General features: G+C 45.4%; 1 long non-coding RNA gene across 1 annotated transcript in view; it reads right to left on the bottom strand.

The window, feature by feature from the left end:
• Positions 1 to 1,001: 1,001 nt before the first annotated feature.
• The window catches only part of LOC134911901 (uncharacterized), a 35,085-nt gene continuing 18,141 nt past the window's right edge, over positions 1,002 to 17,945 (bottom strand). Inside the window, exon 3 of the long non-coding RNA XR_010176950.1 lies at positions 1,002 to 1,452. This is a non-coding gene — a long non-coding RNA (uncharacterized LOC134911901). The remainder of the gene's footprint in view (positions 1,453 to 17,945) is intronic.

Here is a 17,945-nt window from a genome sequence, read left to right as displayed (position 1 = left end):
GGTGCTGTGGCTCCGCAGCCACGCACCACTACAAAGACGGGGCACAATGTGAAGTTCAGCTATGCAGAGAATGTTGCATTGGTGCGGGAGCTGATGAGCCATCATCGTCAGCTGTTTGGGCCTCATGCCGCCAAGGTTCCTTCACGCAGGAAGAGTGTTCTGTGGGGGAAGGTAGTAGCGGCAGTTAACAGTGAGGGTATGGTGAGGAGGACCGAGGACACGTGCCGTAAGATTCTACGACATCAAGTGCCGTGTCAAGGCTAAGATGGCCATCCCTTCAGAGCGTCGTATCGGGAGTGGGAGGAGCCTGTGCGGTCCCTTATTCCTCCAGAAGTGGTTGGTGCGACTAATGTCCGGGATTCGGATCGTCCAACGCAGGATGGTGAGTTTGTTGTACAATATTTATCTTGTTTTAACATATGTGCTTTGTCCTTAGTTGTCTGCAATGTATTGTAGATAATTGTGTTTGTAAGTGGGTTCATTGTTCGAATGTGTTGGTGATGTAGTTTTGTACATAAATAGTTATGTTTTTTTCCCTTTGTATTGTGAAGTAAGCAGCTTTCCTGGCCCTTTTGCAGCATCAATTTATTCTGTTCTGGGTGTGTTTTTTTTTTTTTTTTTATAGCTTTGAAATGAAGTGTGACTCGTGTTTTCATGAATGTTTAGTCCATTTTGGTGAATGTATTTATGGTTAATGTATGTTGTTGTGGATAGGCCTTTGTGTGCAAGATGTGATTATTGCAGCAGAATCTTTTTTTTATTATTTAAAAAAATCTATATATATATTTTTTTTTTCCCAGAAATATTGTTTTTTGCTAGAGACTAATATTCTTGTTGTGTTAAACATCCACGGTTGGTTTTGTAGTTGTATAATATTGCTAATTCTGCACCTTAGGGTATGGATTGGTTGGTGTAATTGGTTCTTAATTATACTATACACACCCAATGAAGTGAGCCAGAAAAGCATAACCAAAGTTTTATTTTATTCTCATAATGTTCTTCATATGTCCACATCACAGAAAGTTTTTTGTTTCAAATATCTAATCACAATATAATGATCATAAGTCCAAACTTCATATTTCTACAGTAGGAAAGAGAGCCAGCACAGCCAGGACACAAACCACACTGCCAAGAGATGCGGATGCTGGCGATGCAGGTAATATTTTTGTGGATACACATATTCTGAAAACACATAGAAAGACAGAATTATAATGTCTATTTTAACCCATAGGAACTTCATAATCGCACCACACTCCACTAAGACGACCTTCACCCTTCACAGGGGTCTGCCAGTCACAGGGGTCTGCCAGTCTCCAGAAGAGGGGAAGCAAGAGACGCCGTCTTGAGCCGCATCCTCTCTACCACAACGGCGCATCTCCACTGTGTTGGCTCAGCCACCAGAAGCCATTTTGGCCAGTTCACAAAGCGAGGAACCACAATCCCCTCAGCTGTCTAGTGAGTAAACATAAACAAATATTTAAAGTGCATTTAACACAGTGATTTTGGACACAAAATACACATGACCAAAAGCTCACACTCATCCTTGTACTAATCCACACCAGCAAACACATGGGGGTAACTTAACTAAGATGGGAGTTCTATTTAAGATGTGATGTTGCCCACAGCAACCAATCCTATTCTACGTTACATTTATACAGCTACCTCTGTGTCGTCAAGTTTACTATCCATCTAGATTCTATACCTGTGGTGCATTTTAGTTTTGCAGTTTGCTGACAGTGACCACCAGTATATATAGCAGTACGGTACGGAAGGCCACTGCTCTACCTACCTCTGTGTCGTCAAGTATACTATCCATCTAGATTCTATACCTGTGGTGCATTTTAGTTTTGCAGTTTGCTGACAGTGACCACCAGTATATATATATATAGCAGTACGATACGGAAGGCCACTGCTCTACCTACCTCTGTGTCATCAAGTATACTATCCATCCATACCTGTGGTGCATTTCAGTTGTGCGCAGTATATTGTCAAAGTCAGAAAAATATCTCTATGCACACTACCATATTTGCACCTCACACAGGTCCGTGCTGCGCGTGCGTACACTCTCCCGTACGTGCGCATACTCACAGTCGCGGGCACCCGCAGGCGCATGGTATGCGTATTTACGGTAGAGTTTATGCGATCATAGCGTGCGACTCAATCATTACATATTTTCACTAATAATGTATTTTGTAGATCATGGTCCCTTTGATAGATTCTGAAAGTTTGGTTAATATAGAATGTTTATGAACAGAGGAATCCCTCTTTGTTTGATACGAAGGGTCAGATAGGAGTAATACAGTGGTGTTTAGTATCCATCGGAAGAATATTTAATTAGAAATATTCCGGTGTTGGTTTGAAGCAGATCAATCGCTCGTGCGAATAGTTATGGACATAAGAAGTTTATGAACATTTACTTTATTTGCACTTTATTACCCATGCGGCGGGAAACCCAGTTTCCCTCCCACCTGAGCAGTTGGAAATAGTCACAGCCCACCTGTATGAATCAACCTATGACCTTTTGTTATAATGCGAAGCCGAATTCCTGTGTCCAATGAACAATGAGATTGTAGGGACCATTGAATTGTATTGTGTGTGGGGCATAAATAGCGGGCCGACCATATCCAACTTCACTCTCTTCAACGGTTCTCATTGCTGATAATCGGGAGCTGGATATCGAGGCGCATGCGATCGTTCCCCTTGTGCGTAAGTTCTCTCCGTAATCATATTGTCTTACTGTGAGCCATTTCTCTCTCTCCCTCTCTTCTCTTTCTCTCGTATTTTCCCTTGATTAGACTTGAATTGTATTGTATTGTATTTCCTGTGTAGTTATCTGGTTAGCTGGTTTATGTTATATTGTAGTGTATGCTTTGTACTGTGATTCCTTTTGCAAGTACACATAATAGGTTTCGGACCCTAAGCCCAGGTATCTGTGTATTCTTTATAGTGTTAAGTACTCCCTGAGCATCGGTGACGCTCAAGCAGCTTTGTAGTTAATCAGGTTACACAAGGTTGCACTTACACTTTGTCTCTACATTAAGGTTTGCTGTGTATTTCATTGCCAAAGGTATAGATATAAAGGTTTAACGTTGTGAGCGTCTGCATCGCTGGTGATCTCCTCGTCAGTGGCGTAACTAGAAATTTTTCTCCCCCAAGCCAAAAAATTATTTGGCGCCCCCCCCCCCCCCCCCCCCCCCATAATTGGCACTAGGAAAGGGACAAACATGTGCGCGCCGAAGGCGCGCAGCGCCAAAAAGGGCGTGGTTTTGTTTAAATGGGCGCGGCTTCGCATAAAGAGGTGTGGCATTGCAGGAATAGACTACCTTATACCCCAGTTTTGCAACCTGCACGCCCAGACGTTAGCCACCACAGGAAAGAAAAATAATCCTGATTCATGCCCCTTCCATTATTTGTCATTTTTCCTCCTTATAGTAATGCCCAGTATACATTATGCCACATACTGCAAAGGCCCTCAGACATTATGCCACACACAATAATGCACATGACACAATATGCACACACCGTAATGCCCCCGACACATTATGCCACACACCGTAATGTCTGTGACACATTATGACAGGAATCGCAATGCCCGTTATACATTATGCTACACACTGCAATGCCCCAGATACATTATAGCACATACCACAATGCCCATGATATAGTATACCACACACCGCAATGTCCGTGATACATTATGACACACACCGCAATGTCCGTGATACATTATGACACACACTGCAATGAACCTGAGACATTATACCACATACCACAATGCCCATGATATAGTATACCACACACCGCAATGTCCGTGATACATTATGACACACACCGCAATGCCCGTTATACATTATGCCACACTGCAATGACCCTGAGACATTATACCACATACCACAATGCCCGTGATATAGTATACAGACACCGTAATGCCTGACACATTATGCCACACACCGCAATGCCCATTATACATTATGCCACACACTGCAATGACCCTGAGACATTATACCACATACCACAATGCCCGTGATCTAGTATACCATACACCGTAATGCCTGTGACACATACCGCAATGCCCGTTATACCCTATGCCACACTGCAATGCCCCTGAGACATTATACCACATACCACAATGCCCGTGATATAGTTTGCCACACACCGTAATGCCTGTGACACATTCTGACACACACCGCAATGTCCGTGATACATTATGCCACACACCGTAATGCCCATTACACATTAAGTCCTACATTAAGGCTTCTAATTACTTTTAAATTACCTGCTCGTTGCCAGGGGTTTCATGCTCTTGGTTCCATGCACGGTGCCAGGGGTTTTCATGCTCAGGGTGTCATGCTCGTTGCCAGGTGTTTCATGCACTCGGTGTCATGCTCGTTGCCAGAGGTTTCATGCACTGGGTGTCATGCTCATTGCTAGGGGGTAGTGCTTGTTGCTAGGGCTGTGCTCCCAGTGCCACATATGTCCTCAGTGCCAGATATTCCCCCACGGTGCCAGGTACTCACATGCCCCCAGTGCCAAATATAGCCTCTCCCCCCAGTGCCACATATGCCCCCAGTGCCAGATATTCCCCCACAATGCCAGGTGCTCACGTGCCCCCAGTGCCAAATATAGCCCCCCATGTGCCAGGTACACATACAGTGCCATATATGCCCCCTCAGTGCCCCCCCAGTGCCATATATGCCCCTTTCAGTGCCTCCCCAGTGCCATATATGCCCCCTCAGTGCCCCCCAGTGCCATATATGCCCCCTCAGTACCCCCCAGTGCCATATATGCCCCCTCAGTGCCCCCCCAGTGCCATATATGCCCCCTCAGTGCCCCACCAGTGCCATATATGCCCCCTCAGTGCCATATATGCCCCCTCAGTGCCTCCCCAGTGCCATATATGCCCCCTCAGTGCCCCCCAGTGCCATCTATGCCCCCTCAGTGCCCCCCAGTGCCATATATGCCCTCAGTGCCCCCCAGTGCCATATATGCCCCCTCAGTGCCCCCCGCAGTGCCATATATGCCCCCTCAGTGCCATATATGACCCCTCTGTGCCCCCCCAGTGCCATATATGACCCCTCAGTGCCCCCAGTGCCATATATGCCCCCTCAGTGCCATATATGCCCCTCAGTGCCACCCCAGTGCCATATATGCCCCCTCAGGCCATATATGCCCCCCTCAGTGCCCCCCCCCCCCATTCCATATATATCCCCCTCAGTGCCCCCCCAGTGCCATATATGCATACCTCCCGCAGTGTCCCGCGATGGAGGGGGCAGTTGGGAGGCTCCTACAGTCACTGCTCTGCATAGCAGAGCAGTAGTGAATAGACGCTGTGCGCATGCGCACAGCGTCTATTCAGCGCAGACAGTGGGAGAGAGGGCATGCCAGCAGCTCACAGAGCGCTGGGCATGCCCCCTCAGTGACGAAACGGGGGCGTGGCCCGCGATCGCGGGTCCTCCGCGAAGCCACGCCCCCTTTTCATAGGACACGCCCCCCGACACGCCGGAGACTCAGAGGGACACAGGAGAGGCACACGCTGTGCCCTCCGTGTCCCTACTTCACAGCGGGGGGCTAGTGAAAACAGATTGACATGCGGACGTTCGTCCGCATGTCAATCTGCTCTAAATCAGTGGCGGCGCCCCCGCAGCCCCTCGCCCCCAAGCCACCGCGAGGGCTGCGGGGGCAGTAGTTACGCCACTGCTCCTCGTGGTCCCGAGCGCCGCTACGCTATAGCGAATCATTACGATAAGTCAACAGCCAATAGTCTGCCTGCCTGCGATCACTTGGCCGTGAGTGAACGTGACGCCTGAGCGTCTCGATCACGGCTAAGCGATCGATACGCAACTTGCGTACCCTTACGGTACTTCTTACGTAGATAGCGTACAGTGTTCTCAGACCTCATAAAGGGTTATATACACGATAAATATTTAGCTTTATCAATTGGCGGCTCGTCCTGTCCTTCACATATCTGCACTAGGTAGATCAGCAGACATTATCCCTCAGCAAAGGGCGGGAGGTTGTCTCGTAGTGCTGACGGGATAAGCGTCTGCTTCGCTTAGATAAAAGAGTGCTGAAGGAATCCGGGAACCGGAGGTAAGAACAAAACGCTAGTGTCTTTTAAAACTGTATTTTTCTGTCTTGCGTACACACGCACGCACACATATATATCTGCATTTCTTTTTCTTTTTCATTTTCGTATATCACTCTCCTGTCTGCCAGTTTTATAGTCGATAGAAGTGCTAAAAAAAGATTTGCCGTTATTTCATAGTTTAAGAGTAAAGGTAATATAGTTAAAAGATAGACAAACACACAGTTTTGCCTGGGAGATAAGGCGAAGTCAGTGTGTTGTGTGGTAGATGACCAGGGATCATCTACATTGATAAAAATATAAATTGTGTTACGGTGGATCTTTGCTTTGCGTACACGTGTCCCTAACAAAAGACTTGTGTACGCAATCCAAAGGCAGACGCACGCAGCGTACATTACGCAACGGAGCGTCCGGTTACGCCCACGTAGCTCAAGTCACGATAAGTTGATTTTTAACGCAACGCGATAAGTAACGCAAAGCGGTAAATAGCGCCACAGGCGATAAATAACGCAAGTCTATTTTTGGAAATCCAAAATTTAAATTAACAGATCCTGCTCCTAATTGGTAACACAGCTGGGCTAAAGAAAAATTTCTGCGCAGAAATAGAAATAGAAGCAAAAGTGTACATGTGATGAGTGAGTGTTTTTGTATCACATAAGTTTATATAACTTAAAGGTTGAACCACAAGAAAAGTCGAGTACTCGTGAGGTACACGCGTGTAAGTGACGTGCACGGTGGCTAGGGAGGCATCCTTGGTTAAACATAATATTTGAGCATTAGAGTATAGCGGACCAGTATAGAACAAGACCAGGAGGTCAGACCAGGAGGTCGTACAGAACAAGACCAGGAGGTCATAGTAGACCAGCAGGTCCAGGTACAGTAAACAGGGAAGTCCGCTATACAGTTCAGAGGCACAACACCAAGAGAAGGGTTGGTGCAAGACCCATATAGGCCGTACAAGCTCTGGCTGAAGGAATTCGCAGTCGTAAGTTTCGATTCCATTGGTCTTTTCGTACACAAGCTTAGTTGTTTGTGTACTGAACGACTGGACCGCACGTAATTGTGTACAGTAGTTAGTAATCTGACCTAGTACCATTAGAGTAAAGGGGTCACAAACGCTATTTGTACATTCTGACGTGATTTGTGTAATTTTTTATTTTTCAAGAAGGGAAGTTCGCTGGTCACTCAGGAACTATCTGACAAACCTCACCTTTACTGGAAAGAGTAAGTGTTCTGCGGATAACCCTCGCATGTTCCAGTAAACAACGGTTTTTATAGGTGCCCTGGGTCGAGTGCGCCAGCACCATATCGGTGTGATCAGGTCGCATTGGTCGGCGTGGGCGAGTGAGTGGGGTACTCGGTAAACCGCCACCGTCAGCCTATTGTGAACAATCTGGTTTTCTGTAAGGGTTCGCTGAAGACCTTGATATAGAGATCAGAGGTAGAGCAAGCAACGCCTGCAGAGTTATGGGGGCCAGTTGTTCAGGTAGGGGGCGATCAACCTCGGTTCGGGTTGATTCAGTGGTCCGACCAATTGGGTCGGCCAGGTATATCATGTGTGAGAAATATGGAAGTCACACAGAGGTTTTATGTGATGAATGGGAGAGAATGACGGTACAAGACCGGGAGAAATTCCCAAGAATAGGTAGCTTCAGCCCAGAGGTGTTACAAAATTTAAGGAGGAGGATATGTCTCATAAAATCAACAAAGAGACGAGTTCAGCATTATGATTATTTACAGTTGTGGCAACAGGAAGGTGAGATACAGAGAGGTTTGGCTCAGGCGGCGGGATCTGGCTCTAACAGAAAACTGATTGCCACGGCCCCGCCGCCACCATATATATCAGGAGAGAAGTTGATTACGGAGAAAGACGCACTAAAGTGTAACACAAAATCACTTAGTAACTGTGTAAATGTTAATGATAATGTTAACCCATTAACCCATGCAAGTATTAACCCGTGCAAGTTGTACCCTGTTTTGAACTTTCCTCAGGAGTGTGATCAAGAGGACGAAGCGACAACGATTTCAGCGCTCTCTCTAGCAGCCACCATAGCAGAGACCACAGTAGGCACAGCAACACCCACGAGATTAGTAAAGGCCCCTAGCGGAGGGATAGGTGAGGTCGTATCAACTGGTAAGTACGGCACCATGCATTATGCTGAGACTATTTCACCACAAGCTGTAGAATCTACACAGAATGAGGTTGTTAGAATTACTCCTGTTAGGGTAATAGCAGTTCCCAATGGGAAAACAGATGTATCAGGAGCCACTCCCATAAGGAACATTGCCATGTACAGCCCATTTTCCCGAATGGAATTAAGGACCATAGTATCTGAATTCTCTGACCCTAGAAAAGATTTAGTTGCCAGCCAAAAATACATCACAGACTTAGGAAACACTTTAGAGCCCAATAATAAAGATTGGCAGATATTGCTAAAAGCTTGTTTACCCTCCAATGTCGACTCAGCTCAATTTTTAGCTGATTGTGGACTAGATCTGGATGTACCTCTTACAGATGTGTACAACAAAGATAACGTAAGAAGGAAAAACTTACAGTTAAAGGAGCATTTCCCAGCAGTTGTTAAATGGAACAAAATATTTTCCATTAAACAAAAAGAGTCAGAAACAGCTGCAGAATATTTCCACCGGGCACTATTAGAAATGGCAAAGTACACTGGTATAGAGGACATTAGGACAAATCCAAACCATCGAGAAGTAGCAGTATCTGTACTAATGGATGGTTTGAAGGAAACATTAAAGGCAAGGGTACAGACCACACAACCATGTTGGCGAGGTCTGTCAGTGTCCACTTTGAGAGAGGCTGCTATTGATCACGACCGAAACATCACCAGACACAGGGAGTCGCAGAGTGATAAGCTAATGTCAGTAAGTATACAGGCTCTGACCACAAAGCAGCCTGCGTATGTACCATCCAACCCTGTGGGTAAGTCAACTATGATAACATGTTATTCTTGTCAAAGACAGGGACACTATGCACGAGACTGTAGAGCGAAAAATTCGCAAAGATCATACCAACCCCCTAGACAACGACACGAGACACGACATTGGGATCAGGGTCCGCAGAAACGGAGTTATGAGCCACATACAGGAGAAACAAAAAGATATCCCCCAAACAGAGACTGGCATGCCTCTGGTAGTTCCCAACTATCTCCCTCACAAATAGTTGCTGCCAGCGGGATTCAGGGAGGTCACCATACCCAATAGGGGTGTGGCCATACCTGTAATCTGCAGCCAGTGAAATTGATTGCCAACCTTGAAAGTGAACCCGAGGTCGCAATCAATGTAGCTGGTAAAACTTTAAACTTTCTTGTAGACACAGGGGCGGCCAAGTCAGTGATAAATTCGACAGTGGGCATGAGGACCACTGGTAGGACAATTCCAGCCATGGGAGTAACAGGAGTAGTCCAGCACTACCCTGTTAGCAAACCAGCCGAGATTACAATAGGGCCTTTGCATACCAAGCATTCCTTTTTGCTGGCTGCATCGGCACCAACCAATCTCCTGGGAAGAGACTTACTGTGTAAAATGGGGTGCTTCATTTATTGTACTCCTGAAGGTGTATTCTTGGACATACCTGAGAAACACGCTCAGGAAGTGCGAGACATGTTAGACTCCCCATCAAAATTAATGTCACATACCATTATGACAAATAGGAATCCATCCCAAGTAGAAGAGATGACATCTCAGATACCAGAGTCACTTTGGACAAAAGACGGACAGGACACTGGATTAATGGCAAACGTAGCTCCAGTAGTTGTACAAGTAAAAGATGGTAGGATAGCTCCAAAAATCCCACAGTATCCTCTGAAGCCAGAGGTGGAGTTAGGAGTTTACCCAGTAATAGAGCGCTTGCTACAACAGGGCATTCTGGTAAGAACGTCCAGCACTGCCAATAGTCCCATCTTCCCTGTTAAGAAGAGTGGGGGGAGGGGTTACAGGCTAGTGCAGGATCTAAGGGGGATTAACAAAATAGTTGAGAGTCAGTTCCCCGTAGTGCCAAATCCAGCTGTCATCCTAATGCAAATCCCTCCCACTGCCAAATTTTTCACTGTTATTGACCTCTGCTCCGCTTTCTTTTCGGTACCTCTGCACCCTGACAGCCAATATTTGTTTGCATTCACATACAGAGGAGTCCAATACACGTGGACTCGATTGCCCCAAGGTTTCATAGATAGTCCAAGTATATTTTCTCAGGCTTTGCGTGATTGTTTACAGTCTTTCCAACCAGACAGTGGATCAGTATTGATACAGTATGTGGACGATTTATTACTGTGTTCAGATTCACTGGAAGCATCTCTGAAGGATACGAAACAGCTCCTGTTTCATCTTTCAGACACCGGACACAAGGTGTCCAAAGACAAGTTGCAATTATGCCAAACTAAGGTAAAATATTTGGGACACTGTCTAACACAAGGACTGAGACACCTGACCGCTGATAGAATCCAAGCAATTAGAGACATGACCCTGCCACAAACCCAGCAACAGATCAGAACGTTTTTAGGAATGTGTGGGTATTGCCGTAATTGGATCCCAGGGTTTTCCATTTTAGCGTTACCTTTGCAGGAAATGGTCTCCTCGAACAAACCTGATAGGATTTCGCATACAGACGAGTCCGAAACAGCATTTGAGAGACTCAAACAGTGCCTAACGCAGGCACCAGCACTAGGTATGCCAGACTATGGGAAACCCTTCGAACTATACGGAACAGAAAGTGCTGGTTGCGCGGCAGGCGTACTAACCCAAAAACACGGTGATGCCAGCAGGCCAGTTGCATACTACAGCGCTCAGCTAGATACGGTAGCGCGATCCCTCCCCACATGCTTGCGAAGCGTTGCTGCGATAGCATTGCTAGTGACAAAAAGCGAAGATGTCGTGCTAGGCCACAACCTCACAATCCATACGCCACATGCGGTATCAGCCTTATTGAATTCTGCCCAAACCAGACACGTCTCATCAGCGAGGTTTACAAGATGGGAATTAGCACTAATGGCCCCCGTAAACATCACCATAAGGAGATGCAGTGCATTAAATCCTGCAACATATCTCCCAGGTGTGCCTGGTCAGGCACAAAGGGTGGAAGGTGAGAGTGCTGGGGAAGGAGGATTTAATACAAAGGAAGATACACATGATTGTATGGAATATTTGACCCAAAATTTTACCGCAAGGCCTGACATCAGTGACAACCCACTGGAAGATGCAGAACTCACGTTCTACACGGACGGTAGTTGTCACAGACAGTCAGACTCGGGAGACTTGTGTACTGGATACGCAGTCGTAGATGACCAAGACACCATAGAAGCGGAACCGCTAGGCCCACCTCACTCAGCCCAGGTTGCTGAACTGGTCGCCCTAACCAGAGCATGTGAATTGGCTAAGGGTAAGTCTGCCAATATCTACACCGATTCTAGATACGCATTCGGGGTAGTCCATGATTTCGGAGCCCTATGGCGCCTCAGAAATTTCATGACGGCAGCTGGTACACCGGTAGCGCATGCAGCTCACATAAAAAGGCTTCTAACAGCGATACAGGAACCCGACAGAGTGGCTGTTATCAAATGTAAAGCACACACATATAGCCAAGACCCGGTATCACTTGGTAACAGCCGAGCAGACGAAGCTGCTAAGTTAGCAGCTGCTACCCCCATACAGACAGACACCACACAACTGATGGTATTCAATACCATCAACACACAGAAGTTGTGTAAAATGCAAAATTTGTGTTCCACACAGGAAAAGGCAGTCTGGAAGGCAAAGGGATGTGGCCAAGAGTCCTCAGGACTCTGGACGGATGGACATGGTAAACCAGTGGCCCCCAGAGCATATCTTCCATGTCTGGCTGAAGCAGCTCACGGGCTGACTCATCTAGGCAAGGAGGGAATGTGCAAATTGGTAAGAGCCTATTGGTGCGCCCCAGGATTCTCCTCTCATGCGAGTAAAAGAGCAATGTCATGCCTTACCTGTCTGAGAAAGAATATTGGAAAGGCAATACCTACAGAACCATCCCATATCCCACCTGCCGGCGGCCCTTTCCAGGTAATACAAATTGACTTCATTCAATTACCCCCTTGTCGGAATTTGAAATATGTACTTGTTTGTATAGATGTTTTCTCGAATTGGGTCGAAGCATTTCCTGCAGCTACAAATACCGCTATGTTTACTGCTAAGAAAATTGTGCAGGAATTTGTATGTAGATATGGTATCCCTAGAATTATCGAAAGTGATAGGGGTACCCATTTTACAGGTGATGTCTTTCAAGGAATGTGTAAGTTGATGGGAATTGATAGCAAGCTGCACACTCCGTACCGTCCACAGGCGAGTGCGAAGGTCGAAAGAGTGAACAGCACTATTAAAAATAAATTGAGTAAAGTGATGGCAGAGACAGGATTGACATGGCCAGAAGCTTTACCCATTGTATTGTACAGTATCAGAACCACTCCCAGGTCCCCTCTTAATCTGTCCCCCTTTGAAATCTTATTTGGTCGACAACCGCATGTCATGATTAACCCTCAGGATGATTTGAAATGTAACAATGAAGTAACTGTAAAGTACTTGATTAACATGAGTAAACAGTTAAGGAATCAAAATGATAATCTAAAGTTGGTGATTCCTGATCTACCTGATAGTAGTTGTCATGACATTGAACCTGGGGATTATGTAATGATACGAAATTTTCTACGCTCAGGTTGCCTTATTGACAGATGGGAAGGACCATACCAGGTCTTATTGACTAGCACGACAGCATTGAAGGTTGCTGAGAGAGAGACTTGGGTCCATTCATCCCACTGCAAGAAGGTTGCTGATCCAGAGAAGTCCCGTGATAAGGAACAGACGGTAGAGGTTGTATCACTGGAGTGTCTGTTCCAGGAGGACTGAGGCGGCACCTGAGCCTTGAAGACCGAGAGCTGTTGTCGACTCCCCACTCCCTTTTATTGTTTTTTTTCCACTTCCCATCCCCTCTCCCTCAAATGTATTTTTCCTCCTTCTCATTCTTCTTCGTCTCCTCCTCAAAGATGGACTTGCCCCAAGAGACTGTGATCCGGATTTTCCTGTTGACCATGATGTTGACCAGAGCAGTCTGTTCCGGCGAGAGTACCATGGAGGTCGATAGAGGTTCTGGAATGGGTTCTGATGATAAAGATGGAGGCGTAGTTTTCCAAGATCAACCTAACCAACTAGCAAAGGCGAGTATCAGAAAACGATCCGATAGCATTGACCATAGAAGAAATTGTGACGGATTGTTAGCTGAAGAAAATTGTATCTGTAGGCTCTGTAACAATGTCATTGAAGATGGGTGCATTAAGAAATGCCAATCCAGTTTTAATATCCATATGGACCGGCATCCATTGAGTGACTATCACTCTTTAGTGGGTAGTGTGCTTAATAAAACAGATTGTTGGGTATGCTCTCAAGTACCTCAAGGTCACAGAAAATCAGGGCTAGTACCATTTCCTTTAACGTTAGGGGAGGTACTTGAGTTAAATGGTGGGAGACCGGTGGACCGGAGGTTTAATATCTCCAGCCCTCCTAGTTTGAAGCTCCACCAATACCATGTGGATAGGTCCCTATTATGTTTCAACATCTCCAATCCCCGAAAGCCGGGAAATTGGGAAGTGTCATGGAGTAACCAAACCATGACCTTTTCGCATAGAGCAGATAGAATGCCTACAGATACAGAGCTTGTACGCCACATAGCCAGTAGAGGAAAATCTTTCCGGTATAGGTATACCTTAGGAAATAGGATTACTAGAGTTGGAGAGGTATCACCAGGATACTGTGCACATATCGTACAACCTGATACGTGTACTAAGCAGATGGAAGAATTAGGGTTAGGAGATTTCACATGGAAGGTGTGTAATATGGTTATGTCCTACTCCGTCCCATATGTTCTCCCCGATGATGCATATTTCATATGCGGGAGAAAGGCGTACAAGTGGCTTGCCCCAAACTCTGAAGGATTGTGTTATATTGGAAGAGTATTGCCTGAAGTAATGACTGTAACTCATGATAAAATGAAAGACATACACCGTGGTGCCCAAGCTCCTTATACTCACACTCATTACGAGCACCTCGTTAAAAGACAACTGTCAGAAAGGTTAGAGCATCCGGCCTCTGATCTGATCCATGAATCCACCGGGATTCAGGTTCTGGTGGCGTTAGATTTCACTCGCACCGCTCGAGGAGTGATGAATTATAGATACATTTCCGCACTCGCCAATTTGTTAGATAATATCACTGAAATGTATGATGACACGTTTAGATACACTGGAAGAGAACTTCAAGCTTATAAAACAGAACTGGTACAGCATAGAATGGTTCTTAATTACCTCACAGCAGTGACAGGCGGATATTGTGTTACATTGGCAACACAGTACGGCGTGAAGTGTTGCACGTATATCACAAATAGCACCGAGGATCCGGTAGAGGTCATAGACCAAAAGATGGACGATATTCTCCAATTAAAGTGGGAATTTCGCCGAAAACACAATCTCACTCTTGCTGCTGTAGGTAATGAGCTGACTGGTTGGGTGTCATGGTTGAACCCGCGAAATTGGTTCTCTGGTTTAGGAGACTGGGCTCAAGGAGTCATAATGGATGTTGGGAAGTTTCTACTATGTATCTTAGGTGTCGTTATATCGATTGGATTGATATTTAGATGCGGGCAGGCTTTAATGAGGTGCAAACAAAGTACCAGAGTGATGAGTTTGAGGAGTGAGGAAACTGTAATTAACCTGGATTTGATTTACGACCCAACGATAGAAACAATGATGTGATGAAAATGCGATTTCTACGGTCCGTTTCTTTCACCTGTTTTTCTGGTTTTTCTCCAAGATAACAAGACCCCCTTGGACGAGGAAGTTGATGAGACGCTATACAGACAACGGATAGACCAAAGAAGAAGTTTTGACCACTTGAGATATGGACACTTGATGAACTTTGCCATGGATCCCCAGTTTCCCTAGAATTCTTAAAATTACGCTAGCCCAACATTTTTTGTAAATCTAATGGCATTGACAAAGCTTATTGCTCACGCTTAATGAGCAAAACAGCGCAAAGAAGACGACTTTCAACTGATACCGAACAAAACTTCAACCGACAGATGTACATTAACCTGACATAGAATACCACCGCATTTACCGTAATTATGTCTTTTCTTCATTTCTACAACCCTCAGGTAATGACACACATAGTATAGGGAATACAGGCACAGATATCAGCAATCACATATTCCCCCATTCATGTATCATCAACTAAAATGTGCTCCCCATTTTGTTCAAAATCCGAAAAGAGCTCGGTAAAGTTTGACAGCCCATCCACAGACCTGTACCACGGGATAAGAAGGAATTCAAATGTATACTTCGCAATACCTCGAAGCTTGATTTACAACACGTACGGCACGATGATACATGACCCCCCAAACATGGACTCATACACACATGCTTCTGCTATCTCACTAGGTCATACCCTCTTCCCACCTACTCCTCTCTCCTCCCTTACCCAACCATGGAAATGAATTAACCCCTGACATATATTTTTCTCCTTTTGAAATGTTTTCAGGAAGTGGCAGTTATTATTGACTGCCAAAGGGTGGACTGTCAAAGTCAGAAAAATATCTCTATGCACACTACCATATTTGCACCTCACACAGGTCCGTGCTGCGCGTGCGTACGCTCTCCCGTACGTGCGCATACTCACAGTCGCGGGCACCCGCAGGCGCATGGTATGCGTATTTACGGTAGAGTTTATGCGATCATAGCGTGCGACTCAATCATTACATATTTTCACTAATAATGTATTTTGTAGATCATGGTCCCTTTGATAGATTCTGAAAGTTTGGTTAATATAGAATGTTTATGAACAGAGGAATCCCTCTTTGTTTGATACGAAGGGTCAGATAGGAGTAATACAGTGGTGTTTAGTATCCATCGGAAGAATATTTAATTAGAAATATTCCGGTGTTGGTTTGAAGCAGATCAATCGCTCGTGCGAATAGTTATGGACATAAGAAGTTTATGAACATTTACTTTATTTGCACTTTATTACCCATGCGGCGGGAAACCCAGTTTCCCTCCCACCTGAGCAGTTGGAAATAGTCACAGCCCACCTGTATGAATCAACCTATGACCTTTTGTTATAATGCGAAGCCGAATTCCTGTGTCCAATGAACAATGAGATTGTAGGGACCATTGAATTGTATTGTGTGTGGGGCATAAATAGCGGGCCGACCATATCCAACTTCACTCTCTTCAACGGTTCTCATTGCTGATAATCGGGAGCTGGATATCGAGGCGCATGCGATCGTTCCCCTTGTGCGTAAGTTCTCTCCGTAATCATATTGTCTTACTGTGAGCCATTTCTCTCTCTCCCTCTCTTCTCTTTCTCTCGTATTTTCCCTTGATTAGACTTGAATTGTATTGTATTGTATTTCCTGTGTAGTTATCTGGTTAGCTGGTTTATGTTATATTGTAGTGTATGCTTTGTACTGTGATTCCTTTTGCAAGTATAATAGTCATAATACACATAATAGGTTTCGGACCCTAAGCCCAGGTATCTGTGTATTCTTTATAGTGTTAAGTACTCCCTGAGCATCGGTGACGCTCAAGCAGCTTTGTAGTTAATCAGGTTACACAAGGTTGCACTTACACTTTGTCTCTACATTAAGGTTTGCTGTGTATTTCATTGCCAAAGGTATAGATATAAAGGTTTAACGTTGTGAGCGTCTGCATCGCTGGTGATCTCCTCGTGGTCCCGAGCGCCGCTACGCTATAGCGAATCATTACGATAAGTCAACAGCCAATAGTCTGCCTGCCTGCGATCACTTGGCCGTGAGTGAACGTGACGCCTGAGCGTCTCGATCACGGCTAAGCGATCGATACGCAACTTGCGTACCCTTACGGTACTTCTTACGTAGATAGCGTACAGTGTTCTCAGACCTCATAAAGGGTTATATACACGATAAATATTTAGCTTTATCAATATATAGTAGTAGGCCATTGCTATTAATACTGGCATATAATTCCACACATTAAAAAATGGAGAACAAAAATGTGGAGGGTAAAATAGGGAAAGATCAAGATGCACTTCCACCTCGTGCTGAAGCTGCTGCCACTAGTCATGGCCGAGACGATGAAATGCCATCAACGTCGTCTGCCAAGGCCGATGCCCAATGTCATAGTAGAGAGCATGTAAAATCCAAAAAACAAAAGTTCAGTAAAATGACCCAAAAATCAAAATTAAAAGTGTCTGAGGAGAAGCATAAACTTGCCAATATGCCATTTACGACACGGAGTGGCAAGGAACGGCTGAGGCCCTGGCCTATGTTCATGGCTAGTGGTTCAGCTTCACATGAGGATGGAAGCACTCATCCTCTCGCTAGAAAACTGCAGTGCCACTCCTAGATGGGCCAGGTGTTTGTGTCGGCCACTTGTGTCGCTTAGCTTAGTCACACAGCGACCTTGGTGCGCCTCTTTTTTTCTTTGCATCATGTGCTGTTTGGGGACTATTTTTTTGAAGTGCCATCCTGTCTGACACTGCAGTGCCACTCCTAGATGGGCCAGATGTTTGTGTCGGCCATTTGTGTTGCTTAGCTTAGTCACACAGCGACCTTGGTGCGCCTCTTTTTTTCTTTGCATCATGTGCTGTTTGGGGACTATTTTTTTAAGTGCCATCCTGTCTGACACTGCAGTGCCACTCCTAGATGGGCCAGGTGTTTGTGTCGGCCACTTGTGTCGCTTAGCTTAGCCATCCAGGGACCTCGGTGCAAATTTTAGGACTACAAATAATATTGTGAGGTGTTCAGAATAGACTGAAAATGAGTGTAAATTATGGTTATTGAGGTTAA

The sequence above is a fragment of the Pseudophryne corroboree genome, chromosome 4, assembly GCF_028390025.1.
Source record: "Pseudophryne corroboree isolate aPseCor3 chromosome 4, aPseCor3.hap2, whole genome shotgun sequence".
Taxonomy (NCBI): domain Eukaryota; kingdom Metazoa; phylum Chordata; class Amphibia; order Anura; family Myobatrachidae; genus Pseudophryne; species Pseudophryne corroboree.
The sequence above is the reverse complement of the archived record's forward strand: the minus strand, read 5'-3'. Positions and strand labels throughout refer to the sequence as shown.